This window comes from Phoca vitulina, unplaced genomic scaffold (assembly GCF_004348235.1).
Source record: "Phoca vitulina isolate PV1807 unplaced genomic scaffold, GSC_HSeal_1.0 scaffold91, whole genome shotgun sequence".
NCBI lineage: Eukaryota > Metazoa > Chordata > Mammalia > Carnivora > Phocidae > Phoca > Phoca vitulina.
Genome location: NW_022589794.1, coordinates 1,551,247 through 1,572,929, shown reverse-complemented (window position 1 = coordinate 1,572,929; position 21,683 = coordinate 1,551,247). Strand labels below are relative to the sequence as shown.

Genomic DNA, 21,683 nt, shown 5'->3' with positions numbered 1-21,683 from the left:
CCAACATTCACATTGTCTCCCTTGTCCCGTAAGATCCTTTAGGGCTGCTTCTTTTTCTTTGCTCTCCCACCAGGACCCAACCCAGGGTCACGGAGTGGCACTGACTTGGGATGCTCCCAAATCTCCCCGAATCTCCTGGGAGCAGTTTCTCAGCCTTTCCGTCTCTTTGCTCACTTGACCATCTTTGAGGGACACTGGCCAGCGATGTCACAGAGCGCTCCCCATGCAGAGTTGGGGGCCCCCCGTCATTGCACTCAGGTTTTGTGTTTTGGCAGGAGCACCGTTCAGGAGATGCTCCCTCCTTCCGGGGCGTGCGTGGGTGCTAACCCCTGCCATGGCTTTGGGCCATTTTGGAGGATGAGCACTTGGGTCACTGGGCTGAGGGGCCAGCCACCAAGATCCTTTGCTGTAAAATTACCACGGTCCCCTTTGTGGGCGGCAGGTAGTTTGTGCAGAGGTGCAGTGAGACCAGGTACCGCGAAATCCCTGTTTTTCAATCAAATGTGCCCCACATTAGCATCCATGCCGGTTACCCAGATAGATGACTGTTACTTAGGACGCTTCCAATACGGCGGTTTTGCATGATTCCTTCGATGGTTGTTTGTTGGCTTTCCTCTGTAAGGAAAGCTTTCCTTGGGGCGCCTGGGGGGCTCAGTCGGTGAAGCGTCCGCTTCAGCTCAGGTCATGATCCCGGCCCGTGTGGGGCTCCCTGCTGAGTGGGGAGTTTGCTTCTCCCTCTCCCTCCCCTGCTTCCCCTGCTTCTGCTCTCTTTCTCTCTGACAAATAAATAAATAAAATCTTAAAAAAGGAAAAGCTTTCCTCTTTCTCCCCATTTATATATTTTTATTTATTTATGTTTTTTGTTTATATATTTATTTATTTATTTATGGATTAATGGATCATTGCTTTGTTCACTGGTTAGACTTATTATCATCATGTATGTTAATGTGCAGAGGAAAGGGCCAGGGGAGCTCCCTCCGGGCCCCTGCGCTCTGTGTGGCCCTCATTTCTGAGTTCTGGCGTAATACGATGCTCCTGGCTCATCGGCTCATCGGGCACTCGCCCCGCTCTAGCCCAGAACCAGCCCACTCTTCCAAGGACCCTGGTCTCTTTTGGCGGAGAACGGTATTTAGCAACCAAGATCTGGGTGCTGGGTGTGAGCATGGCAGCTGGGCCATCCCCACTTCCGGCGTCCCAGCAGACAGAGCTGGGCCGAGAGTGTGCGTCCGGGGCCGTGGTGCTCCCATCTGGTGCCAGGCTGCTTCCAAGCCCAGTGGCCGCTAGCCCGTGGCAGGAGCGGAACGTCCCAGGTAGGAGAGCTGGGCTCTCCCGGCGCTGAGCCTCCCTGGGAGCGGAACCGGCTTATTTCTCTCTGTACAGTGGCCCCAGCCTGTCTCCTGCCGGGCTCCGGGGACCCTAGGCTGCAGTTACAGCTCTCTCCTATAAGTATTTAAATGGCGGTTCAGCCTTCAGACAAAGCACCTCCGTGGTAAAGATCAAGCTTTTTGACCTTTTGTCAGTTTACTCAGTGAAGTATAATCCTCCTGGTCTGTTTTTTCCAAAATGTTGTTGACTTCCTTCTTCATAGTTGAAATGGCCGCATTTTCTCCGAATGCAGAATAGAGAAGATGCAGGAGTTTTTGTGTGTCTCATAAATATATAAATGCAAACAAGAAAATTCCCTTTCCTGCTGCAGAAGCCAAGCTCGGGGACGGTGGGTGTGGCGTTTCAGAATCAGAGGCATCTGGCTAATTTGGTGAAGTGGGGTTGGGCGGTGGGGGGGGACACAAGCCTGTGTGGAGCTGGGTCTCCCCGCGTCCGGCTGGTCTCACCCTGTTGCAAGCCCATCCCTTGATTCAGCCTCACATGGTAAAAAGCTCTTTGCTCCTAAATATATCCACGTTTGAAATGTGGTCTGGCTCCTGTCCAGCTATTCATTCTCTGATTTTGAATATTCTCAGCATGGGCGTATTTAAAGCAAGATAAAATATACACCGAAAGGGAAATTTAAAAAGAAACACATTGGTAGCTCCTTCAAAGGAGCATCAGAGATTGGAGATCACAGACTTTGTCGAAGACAGTGAGAGAGGCCCGCACCTGCCCAGAGGAGCCATGCCCTCTCCCGTGGGCTCCTTCTTCTCTGTCCCCGGGGGTGGTCACAAGTCGACGTGGGGGATTTTTCTGAGGCCTGGGGCCTGGTTTGGGTGGGGTGCCTGCAGGGCTTGTCACACACCCCGGCCCCAGATGGTCTCTAATAGGGAGAGACTCAGCTCAGGGCCGTTCCCAGAGAACACCGTGTGGCCTGTGCCCCGTGGCCACCACCACACCGGTGGCCTGTCCTGCGCTTTGCTCGAGCAATGCCTTCGTTAATCCTGCCTTTCTGAACGCCCGGGATCCCCTCGGGCAGCCGGCCTGGCGCACCCCTTCCCACCCAGGCAGAGTGACACGGAAAAGCACCCATCTTTTTGAACGCACAATGATCCCCTCCAAAAAGCCCGCTGAACCGCCTCTCTCCGGAGGCAGAGACCCTCTTGGGGGAACCTGGAGCTGGAGCCGCAGGCCCGGCCCGGGGGAGGCTCATCTCTGCTCTCAGACACAGCCCGGCTCTGCCCGAGCCTTCCCGACCTGCGCTTAGCATCCTTCCTGTGACATTTACAAAGCGGGTGGTTTTGTTTTGTTTTTTTTCAAACAAGACTGTATAAATTTTTGTTCAAGAAAACACTGCTTGCAATCTCTTTGATATTTTCCTGCAAGGTCAGGAGGCTGATTGATTCATGGCATTTTCCTTTCAGCACAAAGGCCTAAATGATAAATTACAGGAGCAGTTGTTTCTTTGGGAGGGGACTCTCCCTGCCACCCCTCTGCCCCCAGAAAGCCATGATGGGTTAGGAGACCCAGTGCTTCCTCAGTCCCTGGGCTGGAGAAGAGGGTCCTCACACAACGGGGCAAACTCTGGGCTCTCCTGGGCAAAGGCGGCCACCAGCGCTCGTGTTTGAGAGAGTGATGCTCCCCTTTGGACTTCACATGCCAGGACTGGGGGGCAGGCTGTGGGCACACGGGCCCGTGTGTGCAGGTTCGAGGCCCCCGCCCGGGTGGGTCTCTGTGGGAGGTGAGCCCACAGATAAAGGAGATGAGGCGCTCGGGTGCTCACACTTACCGGAGGGCTGCGTCCAGGAGGCGAGGCCCAGACGCGGCGTTCCAGGCAGCTCTGGGTTGCACACCACTGCAGGAGGCTCCCGCGTGCCCGGGGCTGGGGCGGGGGGGCTAAGAAGGGAATCGCACCTGTCGGGGCAGCGGGCGTGAGCCGGCCCCCCCAGAGCACGGTGCCCGCCGAGCATACCCCAGGACAGCTTGCTGGGAAATGCCCCTCACTTCGGTGCTGAAGGAGCAGACGCAGTTTTCTGCCTCCCTGCCCCCCGCGCCGGCCCCCAGAGGGTCTCCCCGAGCCGCGATCACACCGTCCAGGGTTTGCCCACACGTGCCGGCATGTCTTCACATTTCTTCAGCCACGATTCCCCGATCTGTGCAGCCCCGTCTCCCCACACAGCTTTGGAATGTCTCACTCGACTGTGGGTTTTCCCGAGCCCGTGGGCAGAAGCAGTGGGTGGTGGGCTTGTGCCCCTGCTCCCACAACTCTGTTCCCCTTCTGGGGAGGCGGCTGGGCCTCAGACCCTCCCTGTCCAGGTGGTTGTCTCGGTCATGCTGCTCCGGAAGGGAGGACCATCCACTCTCCTGTGTGTCCCCGGATGGGAGGGACTCCCTGCGCTAAACTGGGCGAGCCCAGGACAAGGCAGGAGGGGTGTCCACGACTGGGGGCCCCGTTGGCACCCACACTATCTCCCCGGGGATGGAAGAGCCAGTTGTTCACCCGAGGTGTTTTCTCTGGCAGCATGAAGTACGGGGGGAAGCTGCTTCTGAGCTAGGAGCACATTTCCCGGCAGCCCAGATCCGGGCCGGCTGCGGGAGGAGGGAGGTGATGGGTGCGCCTCGGCGCCCAGGAGATGGGGACGCTGAGGCCTGCGGGGTCCTGGGGGATGGGGAGCTGCAGACGGCAGGGGCCTGGGCCTCTGGGTTGGGGGGAATCGGCCACCAACGGGGACCACCTGCCTCGATGGATTTTGTAAGAAATGAACGTACATTGCATGAAACCCCACACTCAGCGCCTGACGTGACACAGAAGCTGGTGGGTTGCTGACTAACACGCTTAGCACGATTCTGTCTTCTCGTACGTCCTTGTCCGTCCGCTCCCACCCCCCAACTCCTCCACCTTACCGCTGTTGTGTAGGCGGGAAACCAGGAGGCCCGGGAGCGGGCCTCCGAGCGCACGTCCGTCGAGAGCCACGGGACCCACATGGCTGTGCGTCAGCGTTAAAGCTGATGCGTGGGCTCCTCGCCGTTCCACCGTTTTTGCAGCAAAAATTACCTGCATGTTCTATGTCTTTTTATGATTACAGTAATTTCAGGTTGTTTTTACTTGATTAGTACAGTAACATATATTCATTGTAGAAATTTTTTTTCAAAGCATAGAAAATAATTCAGAAGGAATTTGAATCACATGTAGAGACATCCCGCCGAAATCATGGCGGGTGCCATTCGATGTTTACAGCTTGAATCTGATTTTGCTAAGGTATTTGGGAAATGCCATCTGAAGGTCGAGTGTGTTTTGAGGGGATACCGGGGCGCGTCTGTTTTCTTGTAAACGATGACTGTTATTTTGCCATTCTAAAAGATAACGCTGATTCCATCGTATCCCTTATTATCCGTCAGGATCGACTTCTAGAAGTGGATTTCTGCATCGAACACCCGTTGTTGAGGCGCTGGTGACAAATGGGGCCAGGTCGCCCCGCACAGAGCCGCGCCACTCTCTCTCCCATTGGCAGAGGGCACAGAAGGTGCTTTCTCCCTTCTCTCAAGAGCCCCGAGGACCCTTGTTTTGTTTTTTATTTATTATAAAAAAGTCAGCGGAGGAAGATGCGTCGGGATTAAGGAGACACTAACTGGTGCTGCGTGCACCCTGTGATCACCCGTGCTGGGACGTGGGTGCGCCCTTCCGTCCAGAGTACAGGGCACGAAGTGTGTCTGTGAGCTCTGACTCACACCGGAAGGAGCCTCAAGGACGGGGTGGGAACAAAGTCATTAAGAGCAGCCCGAATACAAATTAATCACCTCTGCCATATGGACGGGCTTCGGCGTTCACAGATCCCGATGCCCGGACGGAGCACGAAGCATCGTTCACTGGGGGTTCTGGGCTTTTTGTTTGTTTGTTTTTCTTTAAAAGCTTGGGAGAACAAGCAAAGCTCTTAAGTGATTGAGTCATTAGAAAGGGCTTTAATGAATCCGTTCAGTTAGGCGAGGGAGGACCAAAACGGAAAGGCTTGGTTTTAGGTTTCTATTGGTTGGGAATCTTTCCTTTAAGAGAAAAATGCATTGCAACGTGGGTTAAGCATTAAGAGGGAGTGGATGGGCTCAGATAACTTGCCGGCCCAGCTCAGGAAAGCGTCAGGCGTGGTTTGACCCAGAGACTCAATGTCACAAACCAGGACTTGGTTTCTTTTCAGTCTCACCTGTGCTGCTTTGGAGTTGAAGCTGGCTTCCCTTGTAGTGACCAAGTGGCTTCTGACAGCACCAGGCCACGCACCTGCTCTCTTAATTCCTGTAGGAAAGACCGTGGCTTTCTGCAGCTTATAGACTGCTCTGGACTGGTGTAGGTCTCAGCCTCACCCCTGTCGTTGCTCTGGTCCAGGGGAGGGAGTGTGTTGACTGGTTTCTAAGCCTGTCCAGGCTGTTGTAACGGAATCACATGGACCAAGACTTACGGGACAACAGACGTTCGAGTAGCACGGGCCGGGGTCTGGAAGCCGAGGGGGGGCACGGGTGTGGGCAGGTTCTGGTGAGACCCTTTCCTGGGTTGCAGCCGGCTGATCTCCCGCTGGGTCTTCACGTGGTGGGAGGACCAGGGAGCTGTCTGGGGTGTCTTTTTTTTTGGGGGGGGCGTCTTTTATAAAAGCACAAATCCCATTCATGGAGGCCCCACACTCGTATCCATCACCTCCCAAAGGCCTCGGCTCCTGACACCACCACGTTGGGGGTTAGGACTTCAACACACAGATTTTGGAGGGATGCAACATTGGATCCACAGCGCCTCACTGAGCGGTGCTGGAGGGGAGGGAGCCGTGAGCTCGGCGGCACGGAGCCAATGACTTGGATGTGCGTGCTGTAGGATCGCTAATTCTTACGTATTTTCTTGTCCACGTAACAGAAGTGGGGGTGGGAGGGTGGTGTGCTTGCTGGTGAACTAGCTAGCATGCAATCTTTGCCTAATTCCATGGGGTAAATACTCCCATCAGGGCAGATTTCAGGCCCCCTCGGGTCCAGTGACGGGCTCTCCCACTCCTGCGTGTTTCATGACCGAGGTTGTGCAGGCCGGCTCCAGCACACTCCGGGGAGCATCTTCGTGGCACTGACTGGTGGTAGCTCACTAACCTGCAATCCCACTGAGCTCCAGCTCCCAGCCGTCAGTCTGGACATGAAGGGAGCATCCCCCAGCCGCAGTGGGAGCTTTTCTTGCAAGAGGGTTATTTCATGATGAGCGGAAGCAGGGCAGGGATCGAGGTCGCACACACTCCACTGTCTGGGGCTGTCCATGTGCCGGCCACGCGGGCCCTGGAGTCCCTTCCGTGAGTCCTGTGTGCCACACGCCATGGCTGGGTGTGGATGAAGGTGTGGCGCCTTGCACAGATTGATCTATGCTTGGTGTTTGGGCTCCTGGGAATAATGATACTCTTCATCTTCCCACCCCAGGTACCTGAGATTCTTTTTACGGGGTCATCTTCCTGGACGGGTTAATGAATAAGGCCCTGGTGGAGTCTGGGTCGCCATGCCGTTGTGTTTTAAATGCAGCCTGCGTCTCAGGGCTGGGTTTTGCTGCTCTCTTAGCCAAGCTTACATGTCTGCCCAGATGGATTAAAGGCTGACAGCTGGGAAAGCTGATTTATCTCTGCTGCACTGGGGGGACGGGGCATCTTCTTACCACCTTCTTGGGCTCTCCAAGGATTTGCTTGAGCAAATCAGTGACCTCTCTACCTCTCCACTTCCTTCCCTTTGTCTCAAAGGAGGCGGCAGCAGTCTAGCTTCTCTGGCAGTGAGAGGCGGACTCTTTAGTGAGAGATCCTGCCTCAGGACCTTTGCATGTGCTGTGCCCTCTGCTGAGACTCTCTCTCGCTCTCTTGCTCTCTCTTTCTCCCTGTCTCAGCACGCCAACCGTTCCCCCTGCTTGTGTGCTTTCTCTCTCTGTCAAATAAATAAATGAAATCTTTAAAACAAAGAAACAAACAAAAGAACACTGAACATGGGCTCTACTGTCTTAAGAAAATTTCAAGCTCATGGTACAGTCCTGCTCACCAGGGGCACGGTGTGGTGCAGCAGACCCCCAGCTCACTCATCCTGCACGGCTGACACGGAACAGAGTCCAGAATAAAGCCACGTACATACGGCCGGCTGGTCTTCGACCAGGAGGCCGGGGCCACGTGATGGGGGAAGGGCAGCCCTGCCACAGATGTGGGGAAAACCGCATCCCACGTGCACAAGAATGTAGCTGGATCCTAAACTTACAGCAGGCACTAAGACCAACTTGCAATGGACGGAAGACTTCAACGTAAGGCCGGGAGCTGGAGAAGACAGGGACAGTGACGGCCCTGCCTCGGGGCCCCAAGCCCTTGTACCAAAGCCAGGATGGTCCGGGCCCCGAGGCCGGGGCTGTGGAGTGGGGTGGTTAGATACGGCGTTAACTCCGGGCCCTGCTCTGTTCAAGAGCCTCGTCGTGAGGGCAGGAACAAAGGAGGGAGCGGGGGCGGCCAAGGCACGGCCTGAGGGCAGTGCCCTGCGTAATGCTGGCTGCCTGCATAGAGGTCAGCCGCGGCCGGAGGGCCCGAGGCTGGGGCAGCCCCGCTGAGCAACCCTCGCCGTGTGGACCCTGGAGCCATCACGGGGAGTGCGTGTGCTCACACGTGACTCGTTTTCCAGTGCTCCCCCAGTGGGGTCACCTGCTTTGTTCCCCATGGCTCCAGGACCAACAGAGCCCCAGTGTGCTTTTCTGCTTTCTGCTCCAGTTAATTCCCAGGCCCTAATGAGCCCCTCCCAGCCCACGAGGCTGATTAAGGGAAAGGGCCAGCTGCGACAATTATGACGCGGGAGGAAGGGGCCCAGCTGGAGCCGGAGTCCAAACACAAGGTGGCGGGAGGTCAGGCTTCACGTCGAGCAAGTCATCCGTCAGGAGGGAGCCTTCTCCAGCCCTAGGAGGCCTGTCTCTGAGGCGCCGGTCGGGTGGCGTGATCTGGCTAATTATTTAGCTTTCTCTCTTGGAGACAGCAAATAACAGAATGGGAATGAGGACTGTCGGACGCTTCCGTGATTTTGTAATGATGATGTGGCATCTTTAAGTGGCTCGGAACAAACCATTAGGGACACACTGTAGTTGGATAAAACAGTGGGTCTTTCCCCATTTGCAGAAACGGGTCTGAGACCCGGGGAAGGCTGCCATGGTGACTTTATTTGGCCTCACGCAGGCGTCTCCCCATCTCTGCTTCATGTCATTCCTGGCCATTGGCTAGTATTGAAGTTTTCAAGGTAATGTTTCCAAAGGCCCATGTTGGGTATTTCTCGCATATCAGAAAAGAAAAATTTTTTTTTTCCTTTGGAAACACCAGCAGTGGGGAGTAATACCCTTTTCCTCGGTCTCTGCTGACCCGCTGGCATCCGGGGCGCTCATTACCGGGTGGTGGTGAGGCCCGAGCCCAGACCCCTCGCCTCCCAGGTGAGTGACTCCTCCACGCTCCGTGTCCTCCTGTGTCCTGTGGGCAGGCACCTGCCGCATGAGCTCCTGGGGACTTAAGCAGACGCTCTATGTAACATGCTGGGAACAGGTCTTGGTCCAAAATGGGTGCCCGAATGTGAGCTGCTGGTTTTAACACTAATAATGAACAGCTAACATTAAAAGAGAAAATCGATTTACTGAAATTATTTTATTTTAGAAAGTAACACTGTACTTTAACTTGAGTTTGGAAATGAAGACGACATTAGGCTGAGGGAAGGCTTCATCCTGATGGAGGCTTCCACGTGTGGCTGTCCAAGGGCCTCCAGTGAGAGCAAAATCAATTTTCACGGGAGATGATTATGCCGATGAAATTGCTTGTGAGCGGTAAACGTGTTTAATTAAATGCAAGGCGTTGCTTCTGGGCCCCGAGCACAGGTACACAGTGTCCTGGGGGTGGCCCTGCTCTCTTGCTCTCAGCGCCTTTTCCTCTGGGCGACGGTGAGGTTTTCCCGACAGCTGGTTCTCTCTGCCTCGTCCCACGTGACTGAGTTGGTTAGGATCAGTGAGAAACCAGGAGAAACCCCCAGGACGGTGGACAGCCCGCGGGCGCCTTGTGCCATCCGGACAAACGGCAGGTGGCTCAAGGTTCATCATTCAGACCAACAAGGACAGAGGCCACAGCAGCGGGGCATGCACACCTGGGGCGGAGACGCCGGACGCGGAGGCCCCCTTGCACCCAGCTAATTTATGGAGCCATCCAAGTGTCTTCGGCTCTCTAGAATTACTTTATTGACTTGCGTCTCTGGAGAATGTAGCAGCCCGACTGCTTTTCCTGGGGGAGGTTTTTTTATCTAGGCTTTCAATTTTCACTTGATAATGTTCTGACTGTCATTCAGGGCCAAACGGAAACACAAGAAAATGAAATCTTTTATTGCACCACTAGTTACGAAGTCCTGTCTGAGAGCCAGGCGCCACTCCAAGGGCCACGGGTATAGCAGTGGGCACAGTTGTCCCAAACCCTTGCCCCCAGACAGCAGGCATCCCACCCGGCATGTCCGGATGAGCCCAATGAGGTAAAGAGGAATAAATCCACGGACCCTGGCTGGCGTAGATGCTTGTTGTCTACACAAGAATAGCAGTTAAGGCGGTGGGGTGCTTTTTGGGTCAGTTCTGAAAAAAAATTAATAAATGTTTTCAAAAAAATGAGTTTTCAGTTTACAGAAAGGTTTATCAGAAAGTGAGGTCCCCATGGACCCCCGTCCCTCCAGCCCAGAATCTTCCCACAGCTCACATCGGTTGTAGGTGGGGTACATTTGCTACAATTGATGAGCCAATATTGATACATTGTTACTAACCAGAGGCCATGGTTTACCTTAGGGCTCACTCCACGTTGTCCATTCTGCAGGTTCGGACAAATGTATGATGACCTGGATCCTCCGTTATAGGATCAACAACGTAGCTTTACTGGCCCCAAATCCTCAGTGTTCAACCCTCGCTCCTCCCACCCCTGGCAAATAATTATCCTTTACTGTCTTTACTGTCTCCATAGTTGTGCCTTTTCCAGAACGTCCTAGAGTTGGAATCATATTTGGTATTTAGCCTCTTCAGATTGGCTTCTTTCACTTAGTGATGTGTATTTAGGGTTTCAGGGCTCGACAGCTCCTCTCATCTTGGTGCTGAGTAACATTCCACTGTCTGCCGGGCCGCAGGTTGTTCATCTGTCCACCTGCTGGAAGACACCTTGGTTGCTTGTGAAGGTTCTTTCCAGCAGATCCCAACCAGGGGGATATTCCAACATGGGCAGCTTTAATATGTATTGATCCAGGGAGACCCTGGAGAAATCAGGAGGGTGAGACATTGAGATGTCTGTGCTTTTGGACGTGAAGTGAATAACTTACAAGTTATTCCAAGTTATTCACCAAATGCCATCTTGTAGTGAATAGATATTGGTTATGTCATTATACTAAGGAAAGCGGGGGTGGAGGGTAAATCTCAGGGGTTGTTATAACCTGTGGTCATTTTGCTCACTGCAAAACCCAACTTCCTCAACCCATCTATCCAGTGCTAACACATTCACCAAGTTCACCAAATAATCAAAACACCTTAAGAAAATATTAATGGGCAAAGTCAGAAGAGCTCATGTGATACAGAGCACTGGTAACGTGCACTTTCTTCCTCCCCATTCTCATGAACTGTGTGTGGACGATCCACGTCTAGGTGAGAAGTTTGCTGGATGAACACTGACTAGGAGAACAGACACAGATCACTGCAGAATATTTACTCCAAGCTGCCAAAGCCCCAGCTCATTCTGTTATTTCTTAGGATTGGTTCTGATCAAGTGTTAGAAATAATTTCTCCCAGCAAATAGTGCCAAGAATACTTTGACAAATCCTCCACCTTCATTAATTTCAGGATTCCATATACGTGCCCCGAAACTTCTGTTGTTGTTATGTTACTCGTATTACATGATCCCAGAGTCGGGTTTATATTATACTACCTTCACGTTAGTGGGACTGCTTCTTGAATTCACTAATTTTACAATTAATCACACCAAAATATTGTGGTTTCTTCAGCGTAATATACTATTTTATCCATTCATCCTTTGATTCAACAAATGTTTATGGAGCATTTTACTCTGTGTCTGGGGGTGCGGTGGGCTGCGAAATGAGATCATGGGAGCCCTGTTCTCAGAGAACTCACTTTCTAACGGGGCACTGACAGTAAGCATTGCAAAGCGGGGAGGGTGGGGGTGGACGCCGTGTGCGTTGTTGGGACCGTTGGGCACAGCCTCCTCCTCGGGGTGGGTCTGCGTCAGACCTGATGACAGGAAGGGGGAGGAGCGTGGGCAAAATGCAGACTCGTTCAGCAGAACGTGTCCGTGCAGAACTCCAGGGGCCGTGTAGTGCGGACATCTTATTTCACCACTACAAACACTGTCCTATTTTCTATTTCTGGCTCCGCCAGTCTGGGTCCCAGAGTGAGGACAGTGTGAGCAGAGCACCAGCTGGTGCCCCACGGACACCGAGTATGCGCGGGAAATAAACCTCTGTCGTTTCAGGCCACGGGTATTTGAGGGTTGTTTGTTACTACCGAGTGGCCTCGCCCATCCTGACTGGTGCATGTTCCAAGGCCCACTGGCAGTGAAGGCTTCATTCATTTGCTATTTCTGCAAACGTCTGAGTAGCTGCTTTGGTTTGACACCAGGCAGGGGGCTTAGAATTCAACACAGAAAGCAAGGGGCGTGGTCCCCGCCCTCTTGGAGCCGGCGGTCTGCTGGGGGGCCTGTGGTAAGTCCAGGTACTGCCTGACCTGTGGTTCCGGAGCAGCCGTGCGGGCGGGGAGGGAAAGTGGCCTGTTGGCCGACTGAGGGGTGGGGTTTCTCCGGGCTGCTGAGGCCTGAGAACGAGGACGGAGTCCAAGCCGCGTGGGTGAGGGAGTGGAGAGAGGAAGGGGCTTGTCGCAGGGGCCTGGGGATGGGGAGGAGAAGGTGTGGATGCTTAGTAGAGAGACTTCCTGTGGCCGAAACAAGGACGTCAGATGAAGTGCAGGTCTTACAATCTTGAGAAACTGTTGCAGGAGGGCAGGAGCTCTAGCAACAAGGAAAACTAGGGGAGGCGTTCTGGGAGCCTGGGTGCCTGGGCCGCCTCCCGACTTGGCTCTTCTTAGCTGTACGTGTGGGGCCGTTCTTTAGACTCCATGAGTTCTTAGTGCCAGGGTTTCTAGAGACCTCGCTGTTGTTGTGATAATGCATATATAAAGCCCCAGACCACAGTCAACCCTGGGGACGGCTGGACACTTTCCTCTGGCTTCATTGTCCGTTCATTTTTCTTGCTGATTCCTGAGCATTTCTACCTTCTGTCTCTCCAAATGTACATACTTCTGTCAAGGGAGTGGGGAGCCTATTCTGCAATCCCTGCTTTTTCTCCCAAGCATACGACCCCACTGGTAACTCCCTCTCCGTCATGCATCTCATGGGGACTGTTTGGTGGGGGGAGACTCAGATGTCGAGGCAAAGAAGGCTGTGTCCTATAACACTACCCATTGTCAAAACACAACTTTTACCAGTGGCTCTGAAAGCCGTGTTCTTTTCATCTGCGTGACTCATTATGACAGATATGCCCTGTGCTGAACAGTTCCCATTTGGAGATTGAATTACCACCCTATTCAGCTGACACAAAGCAGTTCCTGGCCGGCTCGGGCAGCCCATGAATAAGTAAATAGTCTTCCAGCTTGATGCCGAGCACAAGGCTGGGAGGCAGCAGAGAGCCTGGCATGCAGGGGAGAGGAAGCTGGTGCCGTCCAAGGCCCCAGCTCCTGCATCTGCCCCACTAGTGCGTCGACCCCCGGCATCGTGTAAGTACCCCTGCTGGGTGTGGGGAAGAGTCTGATGGGTTCACGAGATACAGCTTGGACACTGAAGCAGAAAGCCAGCCTCCTGGAGGCACCAGGCTGGAGACGAAGTGCCCTCATGGATTGAGAGATGGAGGGGGGCAGGGTATTTGGCAACCTTGCAGTTGGCCATAAGTCCTGGTCCTAAAGCTGCTGGGTCCTAACTGTGACTTAGATGACTGTGGCATTTCGTTCGGAACCTGTCCCCAGGCCCCAGTTTCAGGTTAGGAAGGATCCTCTGGCCCAGGGGTCAGTTCACTGGGTGAACTGAGCAGGATGCTCCCAACACGATGCCTCTCAGCACGGAAGGCAGAGGAGTCTCACCCGCTGCGGGGCTGGGCGTCCCACGGCGCGTCCACGCAACCTCACTCCCATGGGAAGTCTGTTCCCCTTGAAACTGAGTCCGCTTCCGCTTGGTTAACCATCCCATAACTGGCGTCAAAAGCAGTACATTTTCAAAGTTATGATGTCTCCAGTGGAAATTTTCACTCTTGATTTGTATTTGATTTTTGGGAAGCGTTTTCCAGTTCTCTCAGCCCAGCTAATGAGACCAGGTTTAGCATCGTGAAGCCTTCAGATAATGAATGTAATTAGATAATAAACATAATTGTGGCATTTTCAGTCTGTAGACGTCAAATATTCGTTGAAATAATAAATGTGAAAATGTCACAAGCTCATGCTGGTTGTAAGACCAGTGGATTCCTTTTCATCTTTTCTATGTAGGGAGAGCCTTGTAGTGAATAGTTGGTTGAAGTGTTTATTCCTAACATTAAAGAGCAAGAACTGGGTCTTCCCTCATGGCGGAAGGATTTATTCTGGATCCATGATGAACATGTTTATGGGGTAGAGCTGGTGGGCAGTGTTTTATGTTGTTTGGCATTTGAGGAGGCAGCAGTAAAATGTGCATCCATAAATCATTGCTTTTCTTTCTCTATCTGCCCAAACAGCACTGTTAATTAAAACTTTGTATGAAGTGATTGTGGAGCTCCCCATTCAATTTCACTTAGAGTCGTTAGAGTTGGTTATACACAATCCCTCAAAGGCATTATCTTGCTGGACCACTTTTGAATTAATAATAATCACACTTCACATGTAACCAGATAGGGCAGTTCTTCATGCTGTGTAACCAGTAACACATTCTCCAGTCAGCCTGCTGAGATGGAGACACAGTGGAACCACTTAGCCCCTTTGAGGAGGGGGCAGGAGAAGGGCCAGAGAGCAAAGGGTGGAGGGTGGTTGAAGAAGTGGAGTCCCAGAGCCCAGGAAGACAAACGGAGAAAAAGAGGTGCATTTACTTATTCTCTTCTGAGAGAACCAAAATTTGCTAAATGCAGAGAGGCTAGGGATTATTGTCCTACCTGAGATTTTTTTCTTTTTTTATAGAATTAGGAAATATTTTCGTAACTCGCAAGTTACCACACTGTTCCATATCCTTATTTTTTTTTTCTTCTTATGTCATCCTCAACTATTTCTCTGAGAGAACACAATTCCTTAGAGGGACAAGACAGGGTGTAGGTTGGTGGCTGTAAGGCCTCTGGTGATTTGTATCAAAAGGAGGTAGTTCTTCTGCTGGGCAGGGCTCTCATTGGACATCTCTGTGCTTGGACTCACTTTCCATTTGGCCCACTTGTTTGGGTGGCAAGACCTCCCCATGCCTTTCATCGCTTATTGCAGTCATTCCCACAGTGTAGTAGGGGGACCAAAAATGTTGCACCAGATGATTTTGGGAAGCATACAGATATTTTATGAAAAGACGTTACTCGATAACTATTTGTTTCATGCAACTTTGAGAAAAGACGTAAGCATACCAAGTGAGTTAATATAATAGTGTAAGATTTCCTTTGAAACAGGATTCATACATGAAGACTTGAGTGAGTTCCCAGAGTAGACATGAGTATGCCTTTTTTTTTTTTGAGCTCCAACTGCATGTTAAAATTTAGAGTGTATGCACACAATTTAAAAAGTTAATAATGGCTACAGGTATATAACACCAGCCATTTCCTACCTTGTCAACTTTTCACTGCCCAGTTCCTTCACTCTACTTTTAATACTTCTATTAATTTCTTCTTTAAATTACCTCAACAATCCTAAATAATATGCCTACACTGTTGTTTTTGACTTGTCAATTTTTGTAAGTCAGAAATAGCACTTTCTGTTATGGTAGATAAGTGGCTCTCAAGCAGGGGTAATTATGCCCCCAGGGGTCATGTCTGAGATATTTTTGTTTGTCACAACTTGGGGGTGGGGATTGTGCTACTGGCTTTTGGTTGTTACTATCAAGGATGCTGCTAAACATCCTATAAAGCACAGGACAGCTCCCACACTAAAGAATTATCTAGCCTTGGGGCGCCTGGGTGGCTCTGTCGTTGGGCGTCCGCCTTCGGCTCAGGTCGTGATCCCAGGGTGCTGGGATCAAGCCCCGCATCAGGCTCCCTGCTCGGCGGGAAGCCTGCTTCTCCCTCTCCCGCTCCCCCGCCTGTGTTCCCTCTCTTGCTGTGTCTCTCTCTGTCAAATAAATAAAATCTTAAAAAAAAAAAAGAAATATCTAGCCCCAAATATCTATAGAGCTGAGGTTCCGAAGTCCTGTGGTAGATGAAGATTTGGTTCTTTTAGACCCCACCTCCAACCTACACATACAGTTAAATTGCTACTTTAGTTAAGACAGTAATGAGTGTTTACATTGTTATTGTGTATATATTGTTAACTAGAACCAATTAGTGACCGTGATTACATTTCTTTCCTTGCATGGCTTTTTACTTTTCCTGGAGTTATTAATTGCCTCATTTTTAATTGTGCCATTTACAATCCACATACTGAAAATTCTTTCCCAGTTCTTTGACATATCAAAAACTTTTCTCAAGTCTCCTTTTCACATGATACTTTACTTGTAAAACCCTCTGTCTTCTTGCTCCAAACTGATTACTCAAGAGCTGAGGCTCAGCTGTCACCCTGGAGTTTCTCTTTGTCACTGTGTAGTAGGATCTACTGTTCCTTAGATTCTATGGCTTTTCTTTTAGGTTTTCCCCACTTATTTTACTGCAGCATATCCTACAGTAATTTCCTAAGAAAGAATACATTGGAAGCAAATTTTATGATCCTTTACACGTATGGAAATATCTCTCCTTTGTCCTCACACTTGATCAACTGCTTTTTGGGTATAGAATCTTAAATTGGAAATAATATTCAATCAGATTTTTAAAGGCATTCTGCTGGCTTCCAAGATTGCTGCTGAGAAATTTGATGCCCTAACCTACTCTTGTTCCTTTTAAAAATTCCACTTTTTTTAAAAACTAGAAGTGTTTAAGATCTTCTCTTTATCATTTATCTCCTCAAATCTCATGATGCTCTTTGATGTGGTTTCTTTTCATCCACTTTGTAGCCCACTCATGAAATCCTTTAACAGAGAAATTTTTCTTATATATTTCCTACAATTTCTGTACATTTTCTCTTTCTGGAAATCTTATTAGTAAAAGTTGGACCTCCTGGATTGATCTTTAAAATATTTCTTTCTTTTATATTTTCTATCATGTTAGGAGATTTCCTTAACTTTATCTTCCACATCTGCCATTTAAATCAAATTCCATTTTGGTAACTATCTTTTTCATCTGCAAGAATCCTTTTTGTCTTTCATTGCTCCTTTTGTAGCATCTTGTTCTCTTTCTGTTTATAAGGTTTTGTTAGGTTGCCCGTACCATCTCCTTCTTCTGGGTTTTATTTTTATGTACTTAGATTATAATCTTCCATGTTGGAGGGCTTTTTTAATATAGTGAGTAATCTTTGGTTGGTCTTTGGCTTTGAAGGGAGGTCTAGGTGGCTTGGTGGATGCCAGTGGAGTTTGTTCATGGTGGGTTCACTCCAGGGTAGTTGCAGGGAACTGAACATTTTGGGGTTTAAGTTCCTAATGTCATTATATGAAGGTCTTTGCTTGTGATTATTATTTTCTACCAAAATGAAATTTCCAGTCTCCTGCCTCATTTGAGAGTCATGGGGGGAAACGCCCAACTACCTACATTACGCATGTGGTCTGGGGAGGGGTCTACACAGGCAGGTGCTCATTATGGTGCCTCACTGCTCTGAGCTCTACCTGCTGCTCTGTGTCCTGACTCTGTCATTAACTGCCTCAGGAAATAAGACTCCAATCTCCTGTCTGGACATCTTCCCCTCATATCTTGTCTGCACATTATTCTAAATCTTATTAAAGTCTAGCTTGAATAAAGTTATACTTGCATGTTCTGGCCTCGCCTGTCAGACTGTGGGTCCTGGAAAGACTCACTCTTATTTATGTTTGGGTCTAACAACTGCCAGGAACTTGGTAGGTACTCAGAAAATGCTTGCTATATTGCAATAAATTGAATTTTGCTCATACAGACTGTTTTCCAGTTCCAAATTTCAGGTTGAAGCCCAAATTGCTTCAAAGTGTTCTTCCCCCACCCACGTAATTACTCTGGACACTGGACACTTACAAATTTTTGGATAAAACCAAAGAAAATTCAACTTATCTTATTCTGTGATTCTACAAAGTTTAAAAACATCTTATTAACAAAATAAGAGAGAAGTAAAAGAACTTCTGATATTTTGATTGTTTATGTCAATTGAAGATCTACTGAAATATAGAAATTTCTAGTTCTTAAATATTTGGTGGTAAGATGGGAATTCCCTGAGAGTTTGCTACAAGCAGCTCATTGGTTTTTATCTTGCTTTTTATTCATTAATTTGACTTATGGTAACACTTCTTGTAATCCATGGAGCATCAGTCATATTTATCTAATTAAGGATATGTTTAGAGCATGCCTGGATGATTTGTGGTCTCCTTTGTGTCCCTTGTTGCCATCAGCAATGGCATGTCACACTTACACAAGGAGGGATAATTAGCCTTACCCACAATTTCTCTTGGCACATTTGGGAGCTTGGAATTTTACTCAAAGCATCATGAAAGCTTTGTGGTGTGTATATATTTTTGCCTTGTTCTACACCAGGAAATTTGGTTGAAGGGAAAGAAAAGTGTCAGGCTGGGAAGGCCATGTATTAAGTCTCAGCTCTGTCATTTACTTAGCCCTCTCAGTGCTATGAACTGGAACGTGATAGTGTGTTCCCTGACTTTCTCTGAATCTGAGGCATAGAGGAAGCCGAAAGAGGCAGAAAAGCCAACTTACAAGCCATTATTTTATGACAGAAGATCATACACTTTTTTTTTTTTTTTACAGTTTAGAAATGACTCATCATACCTGAAGCCTGTGGGTTCAGAAGACGCATTTGATCAGACCCAACCTTTGGAAGACCCACTCGGCAATTTCCCACTTTGTGTCCTGAGACAAGGAACCCAGCGGTAGAACTCTTTGGTGAGTTGTCCTTTCTTCCTTCTGACATTCTATCCTCCTGTGCCGGTTGGGGTTTGTATCCATCCCTTCTTTGTTTAATGGTCTCTTCTAAGACATGTTTATCAATGCCAGCTATGTGTCGGTTAGCTGGGGAGGGCTGAATGGTGAATAAAACAACTGTGTGTACTCTTGTGGAGACAGCAGTGTCCTGAGGGAATGGCAGTGCAAAGGTCCAGGGGCAAGAAAGAGCTGAATACGTGAGAAGGGGTTGTCCGGATGCAGATGGGGGAGAGGTCATTCACAACCTTATAGGTTATGGATAAGGATTTTAAATCTTATGAGCAGTGCAGATTTTAGGTAAGAGAGTGACATGATCAAATTTGCCTTCTAAATTGATTGCACCAAATTCTGTGTGGGGATGTGGGCAGTATGGTAGCGAGGAGCACTCAGAGGCCCCCGTGTAGCCTAGATGAGTGGTAGTGGTGCCTTGGACCACAGTGTTAGTGGTGGAGGTGAGGGACAATGGAAAGCTTCTAGATGCATTGGGGCAGGAGGATCTGCCAGTCGTTGTGATGGGCTGGACAGGAAGAGGGGTCAGAAGGGATGACAAGCATGGCTTTCAGATCATGGGCAGAGACAACATAGTGAAGGGGGAAGCGGCATTTGCTCAGATGAGAAAGATTGGAAAAGAATCAGGTTTATGGGTAAGATTCAGATTCAGTTTTGCACTGAAGCTCAGTTTTGAGGTTGAGTTACACCTAAACACAGGGGGAAATTAGCAGATGACCAAGGCCAGTGTTCAGGAGAGAAATCTGGGCCGACTTGCTCATTCTTTTATTCACTATTTGGTTTGAGGGTTCTTGGGTGGAGGCATGCTCTAAACACAGAGCAGTGATCACATCATGTGATCATGAGATGACTTTAGGGGTAGGAATAGTAGCTGCTTCTTTCTGCAAAAATCTGTCATGTGGTAAGTGGCTGCCCAGGCAGTGGTTGCCATGGTTGTTAGTCAAGCATTTTGAGCATGAAGCAGAAGGTGAACAAGCTGAACCTTTAGTGCCTCTGCCTAGACTTGCTTTTGGGGTTGGTCCTGAAAAAATAATGGGTCCGAGTCTCATTTTCCAGTCAACAGGATGGTAGGGGTGGTGGTGATGGTGGACATGGTGAAGATAGGGGTGATGGTGGTCATGGTGGTGGTGATGGTGGTGATGATGGTGGTGATGATGGTGATAGTGGTGATGGTGATGATGATGATGGTGATGATGGTGATGATGATGATGATGATGGTGATGATGATGATGGTGATAGTGGTGATGGTGGTGATGATGATGGTGATAATGGTGATGATGATGGTGATGATGATGGTGATGATGGTGATGGTGGTGGTGGTGATGGTGATGGTGGTGATGATGGTGATGGTGGTGATGGTGATGGTGGTGGAAATCATAGTGATCATGGTTGGGTTGGTGATGATGGTGGTAGGAATGGACTCAGCCAGTATATGTTCAGTAGTCTTAAGTTCACACCCAATCCCCTGATTTCTATTTTATGTGTTCATTTTTCTGGCAGGAGGCAGAAAGAGTCTGTGTGTGAAACTCAGCTGTTTCAGATATAGGATATGTACTTGGTAACCATTTGTTCTCATTACTACAGAGCCAAAAACATTTCGTCATTCAGTTAGTAAATGCAGGGCTCTTGGAGATAGGAATATGCCTAGAAAATATTCCCAAACCTTTTCTCTTTCATCATTATCAATATAACAGTGTCTGTTTCTTCAGTGGATATCATTTATAATGAGAGATGTTTATCAGCATGCCCTCCACATACAAGTTGTGTCATTAGTAATACTTTCAAAGAGGATGTATCTGAGCTGAGTGATTACTGGTGTATAATTCTTTCAAGTTCATTTATTCTACATGGCCTACAGTGCCCATAAGTTACTCTTTTCTCTTAGGGCTAACAGGCAGGTTATTTCAAGAGCTTAATACTTTTTTGCATGTTTTTTATTTTGGTCGTTCAGGGGTTGAAAGCTACAGAGAGGAGTGATATGCATGTGTGTGAATCTTTCCTATATTTGGAATGGGCTGATCTTTTTTATTTTTTTCTGATAGATTGTTGGCTGCTCGGGATTGCAGATGCATCATTAAGTTATTGCATTTAAATTTAGCTCTTGTTCTCACTTTGGAAGGGAATGGAATGTTTGAATTATTTCACCATGAAGGGAGAGCAATTAGAAAATAGAGTCCTCATGACTTTTCGAAACAGGAGGTCTAGCCAGTGAGTCTCAGTGGGGGCAGCGTGTTTGACTCAGAGGAGGAGGTTTGCTGAGAGGTCCCTCGGTCTGAAGGTAGTTAAAACCACCTTAAACACGCCTTAACGATTGCCAGGGTTGAGACTCTCTGAGGGCAGCATTTTACCTATAAATCTGTGGTGATCTTTATTCTCAACACCACTACGTCCATCCCTCCAAACGGGGGTCAGTGCCCCTCGGTGTAAATAAATGATTAAAGTGTTTATTTATGCCCTGAATTGGGGAAGTTATGTCACCAACAACGCTTTCGCCGAAGCTTGGGTCTGTGACAGCATCTTGAAAATCATGTTCCTTTGTCAGATTTTAAGGGCAGTAGATACTCATTGGAGTCATGTGTCACAGAGGTGTGTCAAGGTGAGAAGCTCAAACCCATGCAGACCCGTGGGCAATCACTGTGCACGATTGGGTATTTCCTTCACAAATTTTCAGACCTCCCCCCATCCCCATGTCTACACACATACACACACAGACACGATGTCTTGGTATGTGGACGCATCTGCACACACAACATGGGTGTCTATATGGTGTGTGTACACGCATTTATGCGTGTGTGTGACCAAGTGCATGCATACTCTCTGCCCTGAGACTCTTACAATGAATTTTTCATTGCTCAAGCAGTAAATTGATACATTTGATTTTTAAAACCCAAGTGTCTTTTGACTCTCTCCCTTTCACTGAGCTAACCACTGTCAACAATTAATGAGCTTCAAAGAAAACCATATGGATTTTTCTGCAGATTAGTATTTTTCTTTTTTATTTAAGATTTTTTTTAAAGATTATTTATTTATTTGACAGAGAGCGAGAAAGGGAACACAAGCAGGGGGAGTGGGAGAGGGAGAAGCAGGCTTCCCGC

The 21,683-nt window shown here is 49.1% G+C and overlaps 1 protein-coding gene across 4 annotated transcripts in view; it reads left to right on the top strand.

The window, feature by feature from the left end:
- STX2 (syntaxin 2) overlaps positions 1–21,683 on the top strand; it is a 185,475-nt gene that overhangs the window by 97,505 nt on the left and 66,287 nt on the right. For all 4 annotated transcript variants that reach the window (XR_004298352.1, XR_004298350.1, XR_004298349.1 and 1 more), the window contains one exon: positions 18,406–18,540. The gene's annotated coding sequence lies outside the window, so the exon portion shown is untranslated. The remainder of the gene's footprint in view (positions 1–18,405; positions 18,541–21,683) is intronic.